The 22,754-nt window shown below is 35.4% G+C and overlaps 1 protein-coding gene across 1 annotated transcript in view; it reads left to right on the top strand.

The window, feature by feature from the left end:
- TRDN (triadin) overlaps nucleotides 1-22,754 on the top strand; it is a 304,890-nt gene that overhangs the window by 163,641 nt on the left and 118,495 nt on the right. The gene's annotated exons all lie outside the window — the stretch shown is intronic.

Raw genomic sequence — 22,754 nt, 5'->3', positions numbered from 1 at the left:
GAGTTTCTATCTGAGCCGAGATTTGAATAAAGTGAGGGAGTGAACTGGACACTCACCCGTGGAAAGAGGTCCATGGAAAGGAAACAGGATTGCAGACTGGTACAACCACTATGGAAAAAAGTATGGAATTTTCTCAGAAAACTAAAAATGGATCTGCCTTTTGACCTGGCAATTCCACTGCTGGGATTATATCCTAAGAACCCTGAAACACCAGTCCAAAAGAACCTATGCACCTCAATGTTCATAGCGGCACAATTTACAATAGCCAAGTGTTGGAAGCAACCTAGGTGCCCATCAGTAAATGAATGGACCAAAGAACTATGGTACATTTACACAATGGAATTCTATGCAGCAGAAAGAAAAAAGGAGCTCCTACCCTTTGCGACAGCATGGATGGAACTGGAAAGCATTATGCTAACCGAAATAAGCCAGGCAGTGAAAGACAAATACTATATGATCTTACCTTTAACAGGAACCTAAACAACAAAACAAAGAAACAAGCAAAGTATAGTCAAAGACACTGAAACAGAGGACAGGCTGACAATGACCAGAAGGGAGAGGGGAGGGAATTTCAGGGGAGAATGGGAAGGGTTTACAGGAACAAATATAAAGGATACATGGACAAAAATTAGGAGGAGTGTGGTAATGGGAGGGAGGTGGGGAGGGATGGATGGGGAGGCTGGAATGGGAGTAAAAGACAGAATACTGTACTTGAACAACAATTAAAATAATTTTTTTTTAAAAAAAGAAAGGAAACGGGAGATGATAATACCCTGAAGGTAAAGGGACAAGAAAAGAAGCAGTATGGTTGGAATGGCTTGATGAAAAAGGAAGTGGTAAGAAGTGAGGTCACAGAGGTGTGAGAGCTGGATCATAACATGTTTTATCCCAAGTCAGGTGGGATGTTTTCAAAGGATCTGAATAGATATCAGTTTAAGCAACTGCAAAATGAACAAAATTAGAAGAAATGATAAAAAATTTTCTCATGTCCTATGTTGGTTAGAAAAGTTGTTTAATTTACCACTTGCTCTGTCTCTCTATCTCTGGTGGCACTGTAGTCACTGAATTTTGTGTATAAAATTCTCTTCAGAAAAGGAAAATGTTACTGCCACCTGCTGACCACAGTCATGAACATCATTCTGTATCTGAGTTATTTGCAAAACTGAAAGCATCTAGGCTTTCAGTAATATTCATCCTCCTGAGTAAATGTATCTAATGAGTACATATACAGCTAAATAAATTTAGAAACCTTGCTAAAATACTGACTAATGCTATTCTATGTTTTGTGCGATCTCCCAGTTTTAGTCCAACAAATAGTCATTTTTGTCTATGTACATAATTCCATTCATGTAGTGAGTATTAGATAAATTCTTGTTCAATTGAAAGAAATCTAATCTATATTCATCAGTGAGGTGCCATCCACCTTTCTTAAGTGTATGACTACAATCACCTCCAATCCAGAAAAGAACCACATTATATTCCACTTACTGTAATAACTATTGTGGCTGTGGATTATGTGGCTAGCACATTGACTTCTTTTTCATAGTGTTCACCTAATAAATATAAGTGAATGTGGGGAACAGAAATAACTATGTTTTAACATTACACAGAAATTTATCTCAAGGCCTGAAGGCTCGGGCTGCCTGGACGAGTCTTGGCTTAACTGTGATTACAAGTTTGTAAATGAAAATGCATTTTCATTTGCAGAGACACTAACAGTTCTCAAATGAGAAAAATGTAGGCAAGATACCTAGCAGGGTGTCTGGCATGTTACACACAGTCAATACACGGTTACTATTTTTACCGTTGTTCGGAGTTTTATTTATATACTGATTGATATGCTGAAAATCACATCATGTCTGCTGGAAAAGTCACATATGACATGATAATAAATAGCTGGTAAGGAAGATGTAGTCTGACCATTCAAATAAACATTTATTGGATACTTTTTTTGTAGTAAGTATTATTCTGTAATATCCTACAAACATTACCAAGAAATATTAAAAACCCCGTGACGGCAAGCCTCTGAGTGTTTAATCATTGTGTTTCCGGTTCCTAGAGTGGCATCTGGTCCAGAGTAAATGATCAGTCAATAGTTGCTGAATGAATAAGTGAGTGAAAAAGGGCTTAAGTATTGAAATTATCTGATTTTATCTCTTATAGTCACATAACTATTAGAAAAGGTACTTAATATATACTGAAGTTTCTGTATGCATGTAGATGTATGCAGAACTGAAGTGATATTCAAAATTATATTTTGTCACTATATGTTATGTAAGAGAATAATGTCAGTAGTGTTATCTTAGAGTACTCATGTTTCAATAGTAATAAAAAGATTCTTGCATTACTAATTGTGGACAGGAGAGTGAAGAGGGGAAATGGGACAACTGTAGTAGCATAATTAATAAAATATATTAAAAACAAAAATAAAAAATAAAAACCAAACTAACTGCCCCCCCCAAAAAAGAAAAAAGAAATACATGAACCTGCATAACAACAGCATGTCCAATTTATCTTCTGGAGAACTAGACACCAGAGAAGTAACTGTCATGGCTGGTGTTATGCTAGAATAATTTACTTATATCTCCTTTTCATATAAGCAAATTAAAATCCATGGCAATGAAGGGATATTCCCAACACACAATTTGAAGGTGAGCAGAGTCAGTTTTTATTGAGAAGGTGCCCAGTGTTCACATAGCAAAATGTTGTACTAGGATATGTTGAATGCTACTAAATGCCATAGAGGTGATTAGATAGCTAGTCATGTAAATAGTTCCACAGGGCAACTCAGTACTATAGACATTATGGGACACTTCTGGTAGACCCTGGAGGTGAGAACCCTCCTTAGGGACAAACAGTTGTCATTTTCACACTCAGTGAACCAGGGAGGGATCCACTGTAAACAACATCACCGTGAACCACCGAAGAATTAGCACCTTGAGCTCACCCCAAAACTGACAGGCCTTCAGAATATGTGTGGAGGGACAGTTGGACACAAAGTTAAAAAGACTGAGCTTTAAATGTAAAATTTTTGTTTTGTGGCTGTGGGAAAAATAAATAAAAAATTAAAAAAACTAATTATGAACAGAATCCTTAGAGAAGATTTTTTGTACAACTATTATGCAAATCACTAAATTTATGTGTGTCTGTAATATATACATGTGTTTTAAAATTCAGCGCATATATTCTTCCTTATTTTCTAGTCAGCCAAAAAACATCCCCTCAACATACAAACTTTGGGACGTAATTTTCTGTGACTTAAAGAAAAGCTGATATTTGCATATAGACATTTTACTAAGCTATTGAGTGATCTCAAAGACAGTTTCAACTGCTTGCTAATATTCAATATATGTCCATGAAAATCCTCCCTCAATGGACTTTAGAAATATCAAAGCAATTTAAAAATTCTTACTAAGTCACATATTTTCCAAGTATTCCTATCACTCTTATGTGATGATTTCTTATATACTTATTGTCTTTTTATTATGTTTCAGCAGTCTCTAGAATTTTATGAAACTCTGAATACAAAGGACCTTGAAATTCTTATGTTAACCATGGTCAATATTTCAGAAAGTCTTAGTAAAAGATTATTTATTAGGACCTAGGGGAATTGCCAATCACAAAGACCCAGCATGGGTTCCCCAAAATCAAATCAAGCATATGAAATTAGTCTTAATTCTTCATCAGATAGTAAAATGGAAGATTAGAGAATTATATACTGTTGGTGCATGTGTAGTAAAGTATTTTTAAAGATGCATTGTGATATGTGATCAAAGGGGAGAGAATAGACTGAATGCCAAGGACACCTAGTGAATCTCTTGGACCTCTATTTACCAACACTTAGAAATGGACAACTCTCAGCCTGGCGGGCATGTCTAATGATGTGGAGATGGAGAGCCATTTCCTCTGAGTCTCCAGATTAAGTCACCCTTGAAAAACATTACTGAATTGTGTGGTACTATTGAATATTTCTTTATTTTATAGGAATCCCATTCAAACTTCATCAATGGTTTGTGACACATTTTCTGTCATAATAAAACCAGCATATCTTCAAAGTCAATAATATTTATAGCAATTTTATTTGGAAAACCATTTAAGAATGCTTGCTAGGAACTATATTTATTTGCTGGTGGCAATGTCAAACACCACTCTGGTCTTGAGTGACTTTCTGACAATGCCTTAATTATCCTTGTAGAATTTACTTAAAAAAAAAGACTGGTACTATTGAATATTTCTGAAAAAAATTATGAAAAAAGTAAAGTCATCAATTTAATCTCACCAGAAAGAATTAATGTTTCTTTTCCTTGAGTGCTTTGAGTTACTCCTAAGTAATTTCAGGTCATGTAATATATTCAAAATAGGAGTTCTCTTGATTTTTTATAATCAATATTGTCTGGTACTTCACCAAGTTATTATTTCAAATATAGTTCCAGGTAAGTGGTGCCCGTAATTGGATGGTTTAATGTCAGAAAAACAGGCACATACAGGTCTCTACACTTGAAAGATTTTTGAGAAACCCTTTGGGAACGAATACAGGATGGTGTGTCTAAGCTTTAGCTTGGCACATGCACCCTCCCTCAGCCTGTTCTGACTCTAAGACCTCTTCCATAGCAGCTGGGGACACTTCTCTGATTGCCATTACCTCTACCGCTGCCCTCAGAGCTGACAATCAGTTGAGCACTATGTGAAACAGACTCTCATTGCACAGGTTCCAAACATTCTAAAAGGTTTTTTTTTGTTTGAATCAAATTCTACCATGAAATTGTTGCGCGTGGGTCACCGGCCAGCAGTGACCACGGAACGCTGTGGATGGCTCGACAATACGCGAGAAAAAACACCACATGCACAGAGACAAACTAGTTTCTGTGGGGAAGTAGGGACAGAATGGCCACCCCCCCTAGTGGGGAGCGCGCTGATTTACAGTCCATACCTGCTTTTATTGGGCTCATGCTACATAATAATTCAGGTAAAGCACAGTACTCATTAGGGGAAGTAAGGAACTATAGAAAACAAAGAACTCTGCCCGTCTATTGAGTTGGGGGTCAAAGAGCTGTAAGACTGAGGAACAAAATAACTTCCTCCTAAGACCCTTCTCATTCAACTGAGAGCATTCTAAACAAAGAAGGTTTCACAGTAATTTACATGTTCTTTCTTAGGCCTGATCACCCCGGGAAATCCGCACTTCTCAGTACCGAGCTGTACTACCCTGTCATTGTTTCAGGCTTAGGTGGAGCAAGGGAACTAAGGCAACTGAGAGATAAGGAGATTTTCTTCCAGACGCTGAGAACTCAGACTTTGTCAAAGCTGAGGAGTGAGGGTCCATCACCCCCCTTTTGCTGCAGCCCCCCCAAGTCCTTCTTTTGGGGGGCCTCCCCAAAGTGATCGTGCCTGGCTTAGGTCGTTCCCCCCGTGGGGAATCTTACCCGTCTTTGGCTAACTGACCAAGCTTTTGGGGGTTCAGTCATGAATAAAGCAGCAGAAGCAGCATTCCTGTCAGGGAGATAAGCTTTTGTCTCCTTGCTGGCTCACGGTTCCAAGGGCGTTCCCTTAGCCTTAGCTAGGCAGGGGTTTCAGCCTCTGATACCAGTCAGGGCAGTTCCCAACATGAAATACTACTTATTATCTCTTGATTTCTTGTATTGCTTTTTAAGATTCTTTTTTCCTACGTTATTTTCTTTGTCTTTTCTTAAAATTTTTATTTATTTATTTTTAGAGTGAGAGCAAGGGAGGGAGAAAGAGTGGGAGAGAAACATCCATCATTTGCCTCTAGCACTTGCCCTGATTGGGGACTAAACTTGTAACCAGACGTGCGACCTGATGTTGTTTTGTAGGTTGACAACTGAGCCACAGTGGTCAGGGCTCTATGATGTTTTCTGTGTGACGTGATTCTCCATTCTCCCTTCTCCCAACTCCTTCATATAGTTTATATATTACTCATATATCAAGTACCTTTATATAGTGCTATGTTTGTATTCAGAATTATAGAACATTTTAGGTTAATTTCTTTTTGCATTCCAACTTACTGGAAGCTGTCAAATTTTAAATTAGCTATTACTAATATCCCAAACATATTTTCCTTATTTTTCTCATGATTTCTTTACATCTTTACATTATACATTCTTTTATTTTTTGATTCATTATTTAATTTTTAACAATTCTAATATTATTTAACTTAAACTTCTAAAATTCTTACTGCAAAATTTCCATTCATTAAATTTATTAAAAGCTACTTGTCATAGTTTTGTAATTCTCTGGCTGAACCCTCCTAAAATTTGTTCAGTTTGTTGGCAGGGGATATAATAGATAATAATCAGATATCTTGTTGAAAGAATATTAGGAGATGAAGAAAGAGAATAACCAACTCACCAGGCAGAAATACTATAATATCTAGACAATTCTGAAACCTAAAAGAAAAAATGTGACATTTCTCAAATTAGTAGCTCTGTCCCATTAAACTTTTTCTGTTGATAGAAATGTTCCATATCTTCTCTACTGTGTGCTGTTAGAAAAACAGTCTAGTTGCCACATGAGGTGTTTTTGTTTCTTGTCTTGCAGTATGACTTGTGCTAATGAAAAGCCAGTGTTTATAATCTTTAACATTTTTATTTGGATCACAGATGTGGCTAGTGGACGCCATGTTGGCTAGCACAGCCTGTTCTTTAGATTCAGTGTGTCCCCCCTGAGAACACAGAAGCCTGAAATAAATTGTACTTTTAGTTAACACAGAGGTCAGTTATGGTTCCTGGATTTTCTAGGAGTTGGGTAAAATCTGTCTCTTGGGAAGAAAGGTATAGGTCTAAATTAGCATTGCTCATTTTCATGGTGTAATTAATTCTACTATGGCCAATTTGAAGATACTGCATGAAACTGACTTGCTAGAGAAATTTCTGAAAAATTAACTAGTAGCTGCCATAATCGGGTAGGTGGGAAAGCCCAAGGCACTCCCCCTTTCTCCAAAGGCCCAGTGTTTTATATGCTCAACCTCACAACCTGGCTGTGTGCCCTGCTCTTTCTTAATTGGTTCAGTTAATTGGTTGACTTGTTAATTCGATTGATCCTGTCCTTTTTTCCCACCATCACATTTCTTTAGTACCTGCCACGTCCACTCACACAAACTATTTATGTAAAGAGCAGAATTTTAAAAAGCAGCTTATGGATGATAGGATGTATATGTGCAGGGGAAGGGTAGCAATCACCACACCAACAAAGGTCACAAATACGAATGAAATACAGTATTAACCAACTCCATATTTAACATCCTTTGGATAGTCTCCCTGGCCCTTTCCCAGGTAGTTGCCAGCCAGGTGTCATCTCTTTGACTCCTCTCTGCCTTGTTCCTCCCATCACTTGTCCTCACCCCCTTCACTTTTATTCGATTGACTCCAGGACTTCAAAATTTCCCACTAAGTTGTTAAAAGCAATTAAGTTCTCCCCAGTCTCTAAACCTAGAATCTCCTTTTAATATCCAAACTCATCATATTATTTGAAGGGTACTTTATTTATCAGGATTAGCCTTCCTTATAAAGTAGTTATTCATAAATCCATCAATATTTAGTGAATACCATCTACATGCCATGCACTCTTCTGGTTGTAAATATCAAATCTGGCCCTTTAATATACTAGATTGAATGTAATGATTGTCAAAATGCTTAGCAAAATATATGTTGGCAGTCAATAGATGTCATTATATTATATATTTCAAAGTAGAATTTAGAAGCCTTAAGGGAAAGAGAATATGGTCTTCAGAAAGATTAGGCTTTTTATTTCTTTATTTTATCTATTCCTCTTAATTACACACCCTATCCCACACCAAAAGTTACCTTCTAAATGATATTTATGACTCTCAGATATGTAGAAACAATGTAATCAAAGTTATACAGAAATCACTCTACTTTTAATTAATACAGGCATATCTTTCCATTGACCTATACTTATTTATTGTTGCTGCTGTTACAAATTTTCTCACTGAATATTGTAAGTACATGGTAAATATGTACTGAGAACCCTTTGTTTCAATCATGAGAAACTACAGTAAATGAAAACTACAATATGAGTACATCAAGCAATGTTTTATTGACCCAGTGCTAGGTGCTTGTTGCAGAGGAGGGAATGCTCAGTGTTCTGTGTTACTGCACAATGTGGAAATAGAAACTTGTCTTGCCAAGTCTGTTCCTCACCCCAGTTCACTGCTCTTGGTCTCCACAATCCATGTAGTTCAGGCTGATCCTGAACCCAGGTTCAACTGCCTGCCACTCGAAAGCTACTAATCAAGATACAAGGGCTGCTGAGAGAAAAGTAGGTTTATTCAAGAGCCAGCAGCCTGAGAAGATGGCCAACTAATGTTGCAAAGACCATCCTAACAACTGAACACGGGCAGGCATTTTTATAAGCAGGGAGGAGAAAGGGGGAAAAACTGAAGGAAGGAATCAGAAGGAGGGGATTTGAGAGTTCTTCAATGAGAGTATGCGCAAGTCAGCACAGCCTGTTCAGGTAACTGATCAGAGTTGGCCCGGTTTGTGTCATCCTGTTTTTTATGGTTGAAAATCAGCAAATCTCCTGAAGACAGACTGTCTAGAGATTAGAGTCTACTTCTTTTGAAGTTAGTTCCTAGAATTCTTCAGCAAATAGCCAGTTTAACTGCAAGTATACGTTAGTTAACAGGTTTCTACCTACAGAAACAGTGTTAAAAGAACTGTGGTGGAGCGGGTTGCAAGGCCACCATTACTGCTAGTCTAAAACACTGTTGGATCCTTAGCTGTCCTCCACAATCCATAATTCACACCACAGATTTCATACCCCATGGTTTCATGGATGAGTATGTGATTATTTCACTCTCCACTTAAATCTGCTGGAGCTTTACTTTGTTCTTAGGATGGATTCTGAATGTAAGGGTTTCAGTACCTTTCCTGATTGGTCTCTAGCTGTATCTCTTGATCAACTGCTTGCCAACACAAAATTCTATCCAGTTGTCATCCCATTCTCTCCTGCACTTTTGTTCTTTCAGAGGCTTCTTTTACTGTTTGAACACTTATCCTCCCCTTTCATCCCTGCTTTTTAAAATAACTTTTATTTGTATTAAAGTATCAAGTCATTATTTCCATAAAAATATCATCTGTCCCTGCCCCATCTGGACAGATAGCTGTTCTGTTCCATGAGTTCTGGTTAGAAAGCGTCCATCTCATTTGATGGAACGTAACACACAATATGAGGTATTTCGTTGTCTCACCAGATTCGAGTTTGTTTGTTCGTTTTTCCAATTACTTCTCTGTTTTGATTGACAGAACTAGGTACAAAGTAAACTGAATATTATGCCTCTGTTCCAATTAAGGTGAATTAATAAGTGCTATCCACAACTAGATTTGCTTCTTCGCTGGCATTCAAAAGTGACGAGGAAGGAAACGTACATTTGCAAGTGCCTATTATGCTCAACATATTGTGCTTGGTGCTTTACATGCCACCTCCTTTAATCCGAGCAGCAGCTTGAGCCTTTGTGAACCTAAGCATGCTCAAGGATATAAAATAGTGAGTGGCAAAGCTGGGAATCAAAGCTTAACCTTTTTGAGTACAATATTTATGTTCTTTTCACCAATACACATTGCTTTAGAGGCTCTGTTAAAACTGAATTGTTGACTACAATCCATCTTATTGGCTGAATTAAAGATTATATATTAGAGAGCCTTGTAAATGTAAATATTCTACACAGGTACAGGTAGCTATAGGTATTCAATACATAATCATTAAGTGAATAATTAAGTGACTCTATAGTATTATTGTAATTACTATTAGAAAAAAAGCAAGAAATGGTTATTGTTTTCATTCCCAGAATAACATCATCACCCAATGTATACTTCTTATTAATGGGTGTTATATTAAACAATAACTCTATCATCAAATATATTTAGAAAATAATGAGTTACCTTTGATCAGTTTTCTTACAATTCAATTTTAGTCTGATTATGTTAAGTCATTGTAAAACCCTGGAAAAATACTATCTTGTATATAGTGCTTCTCAGAGCTCTTCAAACCTTGAACTCTTTTGTAAGAAGAACATATTTCAGGAGTAATATTGTATGGGACCCACTTTAAAATATAGTAAATTACTTGTAAAATTATTTTTATTAAAATATATTACCCTTAAAAATATGTTCCACTGTGTAAATTAAAAGAAGTGTGGATGGCTATTTCTGCACCTATAAATTATGAAATTTAATTTATATATGTGGATTGCAAAATAATTCATTAAGTTACTTCTCTAAGGTGTAGATATGCCAGTTTTCCACATTTTATTCCAGGATATAAAATATGACTTCTTATTCAAGAACTTCATTATTATTATTATGCATACTGTGATGTTCCCATTAAATGCAGAGACTTTGGTGACTGAATATTGTGCACATAGTGTTGTGATGAACAAGATGACTGGCACTGAGCACATGGGTCATAATCATTTATTATCTGCCATGGCCTCTTTTAAGAATTTTTAAGATATTAACTGAAGTTACACTGTGAACCTAGATATCACTTTTAATACATTTTAAATAGGATAAAATTAAGAAACAAAGTTCTTGAATTATCTGCCAATATCAAATAATTAGAAATTGGTTGAAATAGGATTCGAACCCAGGGCATGTGCCTCTAAATCTTATGTTCTTCATCCCTACGTGACACGCTATTGTCACTTCTGATTTCTGGTGGTGAAGTCTTTGTGGGGAAGACCTAATAAGTTAAGTAAATACAGAAAAGAACATCCATCTTTTAATCTTGAGGTCCCAGAAGGCTTTCCAGTAGTGCTAACATCCAAACTTCAACCAATAGAAAGTCACTTCATCATTTTATGATGAGTGACTAGAAGGATAAGAAGATGTCAGTAGGCATAATAGTGGAGAATTCAGATTCTGGATTCAGGATGTGACTTTGCCTAAGTTATTTAAATCCTTTTTTCCTCTACTGTGTTCATTTGTAAAATATGAATAACTGCGAGGTTCTGATGGGTGTCCTTCTAACATTTTGTTGGAAGGCTTCTGGGAAATTTTTCTCACTACTAAAGCAGAGACCCAAACACCAGATGGTTCCACGATTTCCTCTGAGCTTTTCTGTGTTTGATGGTGTTGCTGGAATTGCTGCAATTACCTGACCTCCACGAGGTGAACATTGACTGCCTGAATGTATAGGGCAGAGAACTGAAAACAACTGGATATTTGTCTACTGAATCAGTCAGCCCTGAACTCTTCCATTTTGGACTTCTTGTTATGTGAAAGTTAGCATCTCTTTTTCACTTACATCAAGCTTTAGGGACATTTTAAAATAAATTTGTTCTATAGAAATTAGCTGTTTTAGTGCCATTGTTAATATTATTTTTTAGAAGCTAGAGCCATTTATGTTAAAAAGAGTTGTCAGTGTTTATGTATGGCTATGAAAATGATTCCTAGCAAGCCTTTTATATATTATACCTGCTCTTTATTATATATGCATATAATATAAAGTTTTCAACTTTATACTAAAATTTATTTTATTGGAAATAAATTTGTCTAGGAATCAGAATATCTGTGTTTAGCTTGGGCCTGGCTGGGGTTATGGCACAGATCAAGTGAAATAATTAATGCAAAGTATTTTGGAAATTCTATTATGCACATAAATATTAAATTTTATTCAAAGAAAATAGTTTAGAGTAAGCTTTTCAATATATTGGAGAATACTTTCTAGAACTTAATGTTTTATAAAATTTTGATGTCTATGGATTCATTTTTGTTTAATACACAGACTATTCACAGATTTTGATGATTTTTATTTTGTGGCATTACATAATTCTATCTTAACAGTTTGCTTGGTTTAAAAATATTTCTGATTAAAATGTTAATCTGTTTTATCTTACTTCTTATGACTTTAATAAATGAAGAATGAGACTTTGATGAAGTTCTAAGCAACTTGAGTAGACATGTATTCCGAGTATTGATGTGGAGTCAAGTATGGTCTCAAGAAATATCAACATTTAAAACATTTCAGCACAAAATACTAAGAACCATTGCTAAGTTTCAGCTTACTTTCCAAGAGATAGGATGTCTTTCTTGGTATTAGTAATCTAATTAATCATTTCCAGCTGTAGTGCTTGGTATCTCAGGTTAGGTATGTGTGAAGATTGTAAGATTACGGGCACACTGGTGAAATGTTTATCCCTACTTTGTTGAAGAATGTTTTGCAGTTTGCCTGCCACGATGTCAGTTTGTTTTTTAAATTAAATTGACTTCTAAAATTTCATATCATCATGCAAGCCTGGTAGAAAGATATATGATGATGTGCTAAGTATTTTGTCTGCAGATGTAACACAGTAACCTCTACAGCATTCTTACTTTTGGCCTCCTTCAGCCGCATCATATAGTATGAAGACTCATTCTGTTTGCTTTTGAGGTTAAATTCCTTAATGTTAAAGTCCTCAAAAAATGTTTTATGTCCAACAGTCATTTGTAAATTTTTTAACATAGATTGTCCAAATTCTTTTTTGGTTTTTGAACTCACATGTATAGTTCATATTTATAAGATTTCCATTGCCTTCAAATTGGTCCTTTGGAGTTCAGACCATCTGTGGGATGCTGGGGACGGGTTAGTTGGAAGCTTCATAGCTCTGAGAGGAAATTTCAGTTAAACCATTTGTTAGAAGACTAGCACCTTGCCTTCTACCAAAGTATGCAGGAAATTGTTTTCATGTATTAGCATTCACTCCCTTATTCTCAATGCTTCTATGCACATTGCTCTAGTAACTGAATATTAGCTCCCCGTTTTGTACAGGTAAGTGTGGATTTTGAATATTCACAGTGAGAGGCCATCTGCTAAAGTAACCCATTATGCCTCATTGAGTGATCCTCTAAGAAAAAGGATACATTTGCTGCAATATGTGAAAATGTGGGCTTCTTAAGCAATGTCAATCTTAAATGACCTCACTTGCAATTTTTCTGCTAAGAGAACCTCCAGTCTTCCTGTTAAACACCAATTTCAGTTTAAATCTGCATGCCTGACATTGGAGACTCTTCCCAAGATGTGTACATAAATTTCTTTAATATTGATGGAAAGGAGAGAATGGAGGAGTGCAATACCCTTAGTGGAAAGCCAACATTGTGAAGCACTGTTATTTATTTAGGTCATTAGTATATGAACTGACAGAGCATTTGAACTCTTAAAGCTATGACTCAAATATGCACTACAGAACAGTTCATCAATTTCTAAGAACAAATATGAACCATTATCTATATAACTCAGTCATTCAGTGACATTTCATCTTAAATGTGTAGTGCATATTTTCCTACACGTCCCAGAGACAATAAACGGTGAATAAAATCACCTGTATGTGTAGATAAATAATTAATTGCATATGTTTGGGCACAAACACACAGGGAGAATCCTGGTGTAATTTGAAATACATTTCCATCAGAGGAAGGTAGAGAGAGACCAAAGAAAAAGGCAGAAACTCGAAGATTGGTACATGGCAGGTTTAATAAGCAAAAGAATGCAGATATGAATCTTGTCTTAGGCAACTGCAGGATAATTAGTTCTGTGTACCCACCCACCACATTTTAAAAGTGTATATGGCCCCTGGCTGGTGTGGCTCAGTGAACTGAGTGCCAGCCTGTGAACTAAAAGTTTGCCACTTGAATTCCTACTCAAGGCATATGCTGGTTTGTAGGCCAGGTCCCCAGGTGGGGGCACACAAGAGGCAATTGATTGATATACCTCTTGTACATCGATGTCATTCTCCCTCTCTTTTGACCTCCCTTCCCCTATCTCTAAAAATATTATTTTAAGTTTATATGGGGGTCTTAAATGGGGTGAGTCATTTATCCAGTCCAATTAGTTTCAACATATTTGTAAGTCAAGGCTGTGTCCTTGGGCAGCTTCCAGTGTGGGGAAGGCAAAGGGTGAGCACATTCCAAGCACAGAGAAGGGAGTGGGGAGCCCCCAGCTACCTGGTCTAGCTCGAGGGCTTTTACTTTTCTTGTTTTGAATCTCAAAATAATTTTATTTGTTTTTTGTATTTTATTTAATCTTCATTATATTTTTCTCATTCCCTTTCAGTCCCCTTATCCTCTCCCCCTGTAATCACCACACTGTTGTCCATGTCCATGAGTCCTCTTTCCTTTTTGCCCAATCCCTTTACCACCTAATCTCCCCAATCCCCACTAGCTGTCATCCTGCTCTCCCTCTCTGAGTCTTGTTAGTTCAGTTTGCTCATTAGATTTTACATATAAGTGAGATCATATGGTATTTGTCTTTCTCTGACTGGCTTATTTCACTTAGTTTGATGTCCTCCAGGTCCATGCATGCGGTTGCAAAGAGTAAAATTTTCTTCTTTTTTATGGCAGAGTAATATTCTCGTGTAAACGTCCCATAGTTTTTTATGCACTCATGTATTGATGGACACTTGGGCTGCTTCCATATCTTGATGATTGTAAATAACACCCCTGTTGAACCCAGGGGTGCTTATGTTCTTTTGAATCAGTGTGTTGGGTTTCTCCAGATATATTCCCAGAAGTGGGACTTCTGGGTCAAAAGGCAAATCCAGTTTTAATTTTTTGATGTATTTCCATATTGCTTTCCACAGTGGCTGCACCAATCTGCATTCCCACCAGCAGTGCAAAAAGAGTCCTTTCTTTACATCCTCCTGAAAACTTGTTGTTTATTCATTTAATGATGATAGCTATTCTGACAGGTGCAAGATAATATTGCATTTTGTTTTTAATTTTCATTTCTTTGATGATTAATGACACTGAGCACATTTTCATATGTCTTTTGGTCATCTCTTCTTTGGAGAAGTGTCTATTCAGGTCCTTTGTCCATTTTTAAATAGGGTTGTTTGTTTTTTTTAGTGTTGAGTTTTGTGAGTACTCTGTAAATTTCGGATATTAACCTCTTATCAGATATACCAGAAAATATGTTCTCCCATTCTATGGGTTATTTTTCATTTTGTTGATAGTTTCCTTTACTGTACAAAAAATTTCAATTTAATGTAGTCCCATTTGTTTATTTTTTCTTTTGTTTCCCTTGCCTGGGGAGACATATCTGGTAAAAAAAAATGCCATGAGCAATGTATGAGAGTTTGCTGCCTATGTGTTCTAGGATTTTAATGGTTTCACACTTAACATTTAAGTCTTTGATCCATTTTGATTTTATTCTTGTGTGCAGTGTAAGAAGGTGGTCTAGTTTCATTTTTCTGCATGTACCTGTCCAATTTTCCTAACACCATTTACTGAAAAGACTATCTTTATCCCATTCAAACATTTTATTCTTCATGAGTATTGATAAAAATCCAAGAAGAGTGAGATCTTGTAATCAAAAGGAAGAAAATAATCAAATGTTTCTTGTCTGTCTTTGTCAAAGATCTATTTGCCAAATGGTCCTCTTTGGTTTAAGAAAGAAAAATTGCCCTATAACCTTTATATGTTAGAACACCCACATGTTTAATAACAACCTTATGCATTAGAGAAGCTGATGTTTCAATAACAATTTGAATATTAAATGTCTTTCCCCATTTCCCCCCTCTACTGTCATTTCTATGTTACTATTTTATTCTTATTTACCTAGATTGGTCTCTCTCTTATTTTTTGTGTTTATTTCTTTATCCAACTGTCACCATTTTCCTTTTTTGATAAAATTCCACTTTTAATTAAAGTGAGTGTATTTTGAATTTGAGCCTCTTCCTTGTGCTCTGTTATGTCATCATTGATCACAGTGCTGTCAGTACAGGAAATCGTTGTGCATTCTTGACACTTCAGTAGGGTCCTTTTGATTTCCAGAAGGAAGCTATGCCTTTTCTCTCCAGGTAAATGCCATCACCTGTGCTTTTTTCCTCACACACTGTTGGATCTTGTTATCCTATTTGCCATCACACTTCCCAGAACAGTTGGATATTTTTCTCTCCATTACGTATTTCTCTACTATCTTCCAACAAAACTTGAGTCACCTGTCTTGAAAAAAAGCTTTTGGTTAACCCACCTGCTACCTTCAAGCCACTTCATGTTCTCTGTTTCTGGTGACCTCTGCCACACCTGTCAAATGAGTGGCATACACTCTCTACCTTGATTTGGTTGCCACTTGCCTTAAGCCCCTAAAAACAAATGCAGAATATATAAGCCCTAACAGTTGTTGTTTTGTTTTGTTTTGTAATACAAAGAGCTGATTTAAGTTTTGAATGCCAAGGTATCTACTTGAAAGAGGCGTTCACTTCAAATATGGGTATCTTGAATAAACACATTGCCAGCCACAAGACTAGGTAAAGAAGCAGGCCTTGTCCTCTTCCCAAACCCCATCCCCAGTTCTTTGTTTTAGAGATCTTGGTTTATTTCAATACTGGCCCTTGTTTTTTATTTTTGTTTTTGTTTTCTTTTCCCTTGCTTTAAAGGCCTGGTCTTAAATTTAGAAACAAGGAGCAAGCCTGCTAAACCCTAGGATCCACCCTCTACTCCAATAAAAGCAGAACCTAAGTCTGAGTTCTTTGCTTGTTCCTTCTCTCTGTCCGTCTCTCTCTCCTCCCCTGCCCCTGCCTCTAACCATGATGTGTTCCTCCAGATCTGCCATGTAAGTTCCAGGACTCATAAGCAGTAATCCTTTTTTCTTTTCAAAGTTTCCTGTTGGTTACTGCTGAGGATGTCTTGCAATCACAAAAAGAACCACAAGCACCAGTCCAGCCACAGTCTTGGTTATCCATAGGCTGTGACAGGCACAAAGCAATAGACTTCTTTCTGTTTGCAACCCAGTTGTCAAATTATGTTCACAAATATTGCCAGGGACTCTCTAGATGTCAAAAAAATTCTCTTTTCATTTAATTCTGAGGTTTATTCTTTCCCCTTTTAAGTGTCCTCTTTTCTTGACCTTGTTGAAACAAACATTATTTGGTTTGTCCTTGTATCTATTAACCAGTGTTTTTCTCAGTAGGATGGCAACTTGGGGCCATCTAAGTGTTCCTTGGAAAAATAAGTTTACTCTAACTCTCATAATTTTAATTTATACCTCCATGTGGATGACTTTAGAATCTTTGCATCCCCTCAGGACCCATGTTTTTCCCAATGTCTACTCACCATTTTCACTTGAAGTTCCACCATTGTCTCAGACTCAGCATGTATTATAAAGTTTAATTAAAGTATATTAAAACCAATTTGTTTTTCAGGTCCAAAACCTATCTTATTTGAACAAACCCTTTCTTCCTCCTCTGTACATGTAATACAAATCTAAAAATTCTATTAATATCTTCATTTAAATGTCTAACTTGTTATTTTCTTTCCATTTCTATACACACTTGCCAACTCTAAGACATTATCATCTTACAACTGGAGCAATTCAATGACAATTAACCTGGCTTCTATGCTACCAGGATAAACCTTTTCTTCAGACAATCATGAAAAGTTTTATCTCTTCAAAATAGTGCGGTGTAACTTCCTGCTCAAAAATGCAGTGGCTCTCGGTGTTCTAAGAAAAAAGCACATTCCATTTGATCATATTTCAAGGTTAATTATTTTTACCATAATTAATTTTTTTTAAATTTTAAATTTTGTTTTTATTTCTCATCAGCATCGATGAGACTCTTCTGCCCTAGCCAGTCTAAATCATAATCTCACGGGAATGCTTAATCATTCACTCACTTTGCAGTTTCCTTTCCCTTGCCCTTTTGTGGCTCCATACTCTATCTCTCCTTCAAGTCTTATCTATAGCCTGCCTCCTTAAAAATTGCCAATATCTACAACTCAGATTACTATAACCTTTATTTAGCCTTTTTCATGTAACTTCTTAAGCAGGGTATGGGTGGTGATGTCCTATTTCCAGTAAGCACACATGCAATGAATACTAAAAAAGAATGAGTGATGAACCTCAGTAATTACTTGAAGAAGTACGTGTTCATTTACATAAATCAAATTGGGCCCTGTTCATTCCCTAAACTGTCTGTTCAATTGGAGGGCAACATTTAGCAGAAAGTGTCTGCTAAAACATAAACATCTGAATTCTTTCTGATTGCTTGATTTAGGACTTTCATTTTAGGGTTCCTTCTGTTTAGAAATCATTCTAATTTATCACTGTAAAAAATCTACATTTTTATAAATGTTACCATTTTTACAAGAAATTTAGATTCTTTCTTCAGTGGATTGGAACATCTTCCAATTGACACCTGCAGTACCACAGAGCACAAAGGACTTGTGAGTCTGAGCAGTTTTATGAGACTTGCTACCTATTTGGTTTAGAATTTTCAAGAATATAACTGTGATTTTTCAAACACCTTGTCTTCGAATCCTTATTTATTTATTCATGCAAAAACATTTACTGGATGTCTTCTCAGTGCCAAGAACTGTGTCAGAGATTGAGAATACAAAGAAATATAAGCTAGTCTTTGCTCCCAGTTTCTCCTTCCAACATTCCTATTGTTTTCTATTTTTATAGGGCTACATTTGCACTTGTAATTCTGTTTGTTTATAACATTTTCAAATTGGGTAATGAGCTTAAAACAGTGTGTTTGTTTCTTACTGTCTAGCAAAGTGAAAAACAGAATAGTAATATTCACAGACAGCATACTAATTGTTAGAATGATAGGGCTGGTGTTTTTTTAAGGGCTGGATTTAGATCACAATGCTGCCCCATAATTAATGAGGAAACCAGTCCCAATCCTCTGTGTAAATTGGAGTTAAGGGGTCTACTAACAGCACCTCAATTTTTAAGATAGAAATTTTAACTGGAAAAATATTGCTGAATAGTCAAGTTCTGTTTTCTTATTTAAAAAGCTAATTTTCTCAACCACTTTTTGACTCTTTAAAAATCTTCTTTATGCCCTGGCTGGCATAGCTCACTGGATTGAGCTCAGGCTGTGAACCAAGCATCGCAGGTTCGATTCCCAGTCAGGGCACATGCCTGGGTTGCAGGCCATGACCCCCAGCAACTGCACATTGATGTTTCTCTCTCTCTCTTTCTCCCTCCCTTCCCTCTCTAAAAATAAATAAATAAAATCTTTAAAAAAAATCTTCTTTAAATGTCACTTAAAAAGCCCAAATCAATCCTAACTAAGGAAATAAATCACCCCTAAAGTATTTTTTCAAATTATAACATATATTTCATAAAAACTGTCATTTTTCTACCTGAGTCCTAATTGCTCTAAAAAATATATACTTCTATGAGAATCAGTCTAGTTTGGTGATCAGAATGCTTGCTTTAAAAGGATTACCAAATAAAAGGGAATGATTATTTTGTGCTAATGAAGGACTAACAACATAAGCCACAATGATAAACAAATAAATAACCAAGACATTTGCCATCAAGACATAAGATAGGTAAACTTTCAAGTGCTCTTTTCTGTGCTCCTAGTCCCTGATTTGAGGAAGTGACTATAGAAGGTAGAAAGGGATCTGAAGTGGTCAACTTAGGCTCTCTCTTTGTTTTAAGCAAATATGTACCTTTAAGGACCCATCTGGCATCCCAGGGAAGAGACTCCCCATCTTTCCATGGCATTATATTTCATGGTTTTATTAGCGGTGTGGCTAGGGGCTTTTGCTTAACTTAAATGGAATCAGTCCTCTCCTTTACAGGTCAGATATTTTTTGAGAGTGTGAAAGTTCAAATGATTAGTGTTTCATTCATAACTTTTCTTTTAATTAAGTAAAGGTTCCTTCTTTTAATCATTTAAATAAATAAATACTTTGGCTTTCAACTCTAAATTCTAAATTGTTAAATGCTTAAGAAACCTGTCATTCTTACACATTCTATCCAGATAGCTAGATGATGTGAAAGGAAAATGCACATTACTGAAATTATGAATATTCTCACTGATGTCTCCCAGGTTTTTTTTATTATACTTAATTCTCTCTGAATAATATTTAAAAAGCTGATTCCATGTATAGAGACTGTAGGATATAACTCAGATTTAATTAAAACATCAATATTATTTTTTTCAAATTAAGACATTCTTAGAATGGTTTCAATGGAAATGATAGTCTATGTTATTAAAAACTAAGATAAAATCAAGGGACTATTTTAACAAACATGAAATAATCATTTTTCTCTTGAATTAAACACTATGATGTTAAGATATTAATTAAGTTAAAGACTACTTAAATTCTGAAACAAAATACTTTGTTTAAGTGATGAAGATTTTGTGGGGGAAAAGTCTAGCTAAATTATTCTACCTATAGTAAATGATGCTGCTAGTTTATTTAGATTTTTAACCTCTAGCAATAACAGATTATTTTGATAAATTATTCATATTTCTGCATTGTGCACCTTGGGCAATTTGCATATCTGGCAGCAAATAGGCCCTCCTTTCAAGCTTCAGTCCCCTTGGTCAGACAGGATGGCCCAAGGCTGCTTCATGATTAATTTCATCTCAATGGGGTAATTATCATACTGAAGCGAAGCAATGCCCCTGAGGTGTGCTTTCCTGGAGACGCAAGTACAAGAGGCTTAGCTTCAGAGCTTTTAAACATATAGTAATTTTTAGCTTAAATGTTAACCTTTCTCTATTTTGGGAGTATCTATATCTGAAAATAATACTGGACTTTGTAAGACTAGAAAACAACAATTTAGGTCCTGATTTAGCAGCTCATTCAATTGCAAGATTGTGTACATTTTAAGGGATCAAGAAGGTTTTATATTCCTGGCTCAAAGTTTAGTTGCTGAACCAATAAATATTAATTTCTGTCATAGTTTGTGAAGTCATTCAACTTTTCTGTACTTAATTTTCTGAACTAAGAACAGACTAAATGCCTTGGACTACTGCTGATTTAGCAAGAGATGGCTTATAAAAATATTTCTATTTTCTTATTGGAAAATGAAGGAAGGTAGATCAATTCATAATTTCACTTCTAAAAATTGTATAGTTCATATTACATCCTTAAATAGAATTCCTATATTCCCTAATCCACACAAATTATTTGGAAATCTGTTGGAAATAGTGAAATTCTTCAAAATTCCCAAATGCAATCAGGGTCACAGGGTATTCTAGTGAAAATCAAGTTCTGAAATTTAAAATGGAAACTCTGCATAATAAATACATAATCAGTGATCAAAGAGAAAATGAGTGCTTGAAATGAAACAAATTCTTGCCCTGCTTTGTGTGGCTCAGTTAGTTGGAACATCATCCCGAAAACCAGAAGGTCATAGGTTTGACTTCCAGTCAGGGTGCAAGCCTAGGAAGGAAAGAAGGAAGGAAGGAAGGAAGGAAGGAAGGAAGGAAGGAAGGAAGGAAGGAAGGAAGGAAGGAAGGAGTGGAATGGGGAGAGAGAGAGAGAGAGACAGAGATATTCCTAAATTTAATGTCTCACTTCAAACCGTTTAATTGGATTTTTTAATCACTTTTATAATTAGGTGTTGTATGCAATAAATTCCCTATATGTTTATTACAGAGAATTTCCCAGCATTTTGCTAGAGTAGTGTTAGGAAGTTGAATAAATAAGTCAATGATCTCAGGGAGTTTATAGATTAATGGAAGTTATAATAGCATAAGTAAATAATTAAAATATGATTACACATTGAAACAGAAATCTTTACCACTGAGTCCAGTGGGCTGGATATTGTGAAATAACCAGTTTTCATCAGAACTCATCACCTTCTTTACCACCTGCTGGTATTCATTCACATACCTCTGACAATTTTTCTCTCTAAGGGGCACTTTTCTTCAGCTAGGGGCACATCTTTCTTATTTATTTTGCTTTTATTTGCAAAAGGGAAAAGACTTACATAATTCAGGAATTGTTCATTGTTACTTTTGAAAGAGAAAATAATCTTTCCCAGTTCATTAAAAAAATTAAAAGTGCAATGATTTACTTTGAGACAAGGGGCAGAGGGATTGCTTAGAAAATATTTAAATGTAAGTATGATTCTCTACAACAGCATTATTCTTCATCTGTTTTTCATTAGCCAAAGTACAATACTGTACTTACAGTGTGACAATTCATTTGCTCTTGAAGTTATGAAAATCTACATTTGAAAATTCAATCAGTTTAGATTTCACATGAAAAGTATAAACAGAATCCTATGGATGAAAAGTTCATGATATTAAATGAATATTTAAAGCTGTATGCAAAAATCAATTGCTGAATGAAAATTTGCAGATTCAATTTCATAAATGAGACTGTTCCATGCCTATGAAATCAGAAAAGACTAAACCATTTGGTTTATCTGATTCATGACAATTTGTTTATATAAATACATTTCAGTAGCCTAAGAATACTAACTTCTCCAATAATTTTCTACTAAAACAATCCCAAGTAAATTATGCTGACATTTTAATCTAGGTCCATCCTGTTTCTAATTTGGCAGTTCAAAATATTATACATCAATTTTAAAATTACTATAATTTTTGTTGAACTTATCATCCTGTGTTTTTATTGAAATCATCATTTTTTAATATAACTAAAATTATCAGATGAAAACTTGGAAAAAGATACCATCATTTGATGTAATGAAATTTTTATTTGGGGTATGAATTGTGTAGGTAGTGAGTAATACAGAGAAAATAAGACAAGCCATTACCTGATACTTGTTGAATAAGTGCTGAGAACATGGAGCTCATTGTACTTTCTTCTTTAATGTTATACATATTCAAAACTTTTTTCTAATAAAAATTTAGTTTATTTTGCAATTGGTAGTAATCAAAAGGATGCAGAAAAATACTTATAATAAAATTTATTTCTATGGATTATTTTTTATTATTTTTTAAATTCATTTTTCAAGTACAGTTTACAATAGATAACTATTTTGTTTTAGTTTCAGGTGTATGGCATAGTGATTAGATA

Source organism: Phyllostomus hastatus, unplaced genomic scaffold, assembly GCF_019186645.2.
Source record: "Phyllostomus hastatus isolate PE091 unplaced genomic scaffold, TTU_PhHast_1.1 phas_contig_40, whole genome shotgun sequence".
In the NCBI taxonomy this organism is placed as follows: Eukaryota; Metazoa; Chordata; class Mammalia; order Chiroptera; family Phyllostomidae; genus Phyllostomus; species Phyllostomus hastatus.
Note: the sequence above shows the minus strand (reverse complement) of the source record. Positions and strands in the feature narration are given on the sequence as shown.